Genomic DNA, 2,718 nt, shown 5'->3' with positions numbered 1-2,718 from the left:
AGGCGCGCAGCGCCCGCCTACCCACGGCGGCCTCGAGCTTTGCTGGGGAGGGGCTCAGACAGGAGGTCCATGGAGCCCTTTCTCCTCCAACGGTCCCAAGCGAGCTGGAGAGGGGCGTGGGCAGGAGGCCCGCGACTTCACCTCTTCGCGGGACTTTGCCCAGCAGCACGGACGGGGGCCATGCCGCGTTGATGGTGGTGGTGGGGGGAGTGGGACTATCGAGCAGGTGGCTCCATGGTCTCCTTCCCCCATTACTACCATTGGCGATACCCGCTCGACCGTGCCTTACTGATACATGCATTTTGCATCATGCTTTTATATCGATATTTATTGCATTATGGGCTGTTATTACACATTATGTCTCAATACTTATGGCTATTCTCTCTTATTTTACAAGGTTTAGCATGAAGAGGGAGAATGCCGGCAGCTGGGATTCTGGCTGGAAAAGGAGCAAATATTGAAAACCTATTCTGCACAGCTCCAAAAATCCTGAAACTCCACGGAAGTCACTTTTGGAATTAATAAGAATTATTGAGCAAAGAAAATACCAGAGGGGGCCCACACCCTGGCCAGGAGGGTGGGGGGCGCCCCCCCTACTGGCGCGCCCCTGTCTCCTGGGCCCCCTGTTGGCCCTCTGGTGCCTATCTTCTGCTATATGAAGCCTCTTACCCTGAAAAAAAACATAAGCAAGCTTATGGGATGAAACTCCGCCGCCACGAGGCGGAACCTTGGCGGAACCAATCTAGGGCTCCGGCAGAGCTGTTCTGCCGGGGAAACTTCCCTCTGGGAGGGAGAAATCATCACCATCGTCATCACCAACGATCCTCTCATCGGGAGGGGGTCAATCTCCATCAACATCTTCACCAGCACCATCTTCTCTCAAAACCCTAGTTCATCTCTTGTATCCAATCTTGTATCAAAACCACAAATTGGTACCTGTGGGTTGCTAGTAGTGTTAATTACTCCTTGTAGTTGGTGCTAATTGGTTTACTTGGTGGAAGATCATATGTTCAGATCCTTAATGCATATAATACTCCTCTGATCATGAACATGAATATGCTTTGTGAGTAGTTACGTTTGTTCTTGAGGACATGGGTGAAGTCTTGCTATTAGTAGTCATGTGAATTTTCTTTGTTTCATTCCTCTCATGATCTTCAAAACCCATCCTCTCTAAGACATAGTGTCTTGCATGGCATGGAATAAGCTAGTCGAATTGTGAAAGACGAAAATTACACATTGAAGTAGTAGAAGTCGAGCTTAATTACGAAAAAAACACTTTGCGTCGTAGCTTACGGTATCACAATCGAAGGCCTCCTCGAGCTTAATGTTGAAGCGCCGACCTTCGTCCAGGTGAGGCCTGTCGCAGAAACCCCTGTTGTCGCCGCACCAGGAGCACTCCCCGGGACCTTCTTCGTTCGACGACATTTCCTATGTTCATAATTCAAAGATTAAACTTGTACAATTAAAACTCTCAGCTTGTTCATTATTCCTCACGGGTTGACTATCGGTCTATCGAGTCTTTTCTTGAAAACTCTCAGCTCACGTGGTGTATAGATTCGACCGTCGGTGATGGTAGCTCCTCATTTCGTTCCCGAGTGCATTACACCAAATTGTCTAGCACACGGAAATGAAGGAGAAGCTACCCCCACGACAACAGTCGGGATTCTTCGTCCTCTCATATATGGTGGAGACTCTCCCTCACTGATTCCTCTCTGACATTTGTGACCGTCGGTGATGGTCGCTACTTCTCCTTCCCCTAGTGCATAACAAAGGTCTAGCACCTGGAGAAGAAGGAGAAACGACCCCCACGACAACAGTCGGGATTCTTCGGCCTCGACAGACTTAAAGTCAACCCGAAATATCATTTAATTATCTTCCTAGAAAATACAGGTCACTCGATATTTCCTACATATTCTAGCACAAGTCATGCCAGAATTCACGGAAAATTCCGGCATGACCTTTGCTAAAACAGGACATATCGAGCGCCTGAAATTTGCCGGAACGGAAATTAATCAACACTCCGGCAAAACATAGGCCACTCGGAGGTGTAACCTGAACATGACCGGCCACTTGGGCAACCACATATCCTATTTGAGCAACAAAAGATATACATGTTTTTATCTACATCATATCTTATAGGACTCACATTGACATGGAGATTTGGATGGTCTCACCTAGAGGTTGGAGGGGGTCGGTGACGGGGACGACGACGGGGATGATGGAGGGGCTCCTTGATTTCTGCAAAAGAAAAACCCTATAAGTTATCACTAACACATCCCGAATAGTATCATACATATAACATCACTAATACAACTAAAACCCTAGCGAACGATGGGTATCGACGACGAGGATGCGGGATAGGCATCGTCGATGTCGATGCGGGAATAATTGCTTAAACTAAAAAATAACAACAAATGTGACATGTTCAACTAGTTCTATTAATTCAACTAGTTCTTACTAAATATAAATTTACTATAAATAGAAATAAACTAGTTTTTTTTAAAATAAACTAGTTCAACTAGTTATATTAATTTTCTTACTAAAAATACATTAGTTCTATTAATTCAACTAGTTCTTACTAAACTAAACTAGTACAACTAGTTTATTAATTTACTTACTAATTATTTTAAACACTTACTAAAAACAGTAAAAAAAACTACATTATACAATAGTAAATAACTACAGTGAAAACAGAAAAAAGAGGGAGGGGGCGGCCGG

This window comes from Triticum dicoccoides, chromosome 4B (genome assembly GCF_002162155.2).
Source record: "Triticum dicoccoides isolate Atlit2015 ecotype Zavitan chromosome 4B, WEW_v2.0, whole genome shotgun sequence".
Taxonomy (NCBI): Eukaryota; Viridiplantae; Streptophyta; class Magnoliopsida; order Poales; family Poaceae; genus Triticum; species Triticum dicoccoides.
The sequence above is the reverse complement of the archived record's forward strand: the minus strand, read 5'-3'. Positions refer to the sequence as shown.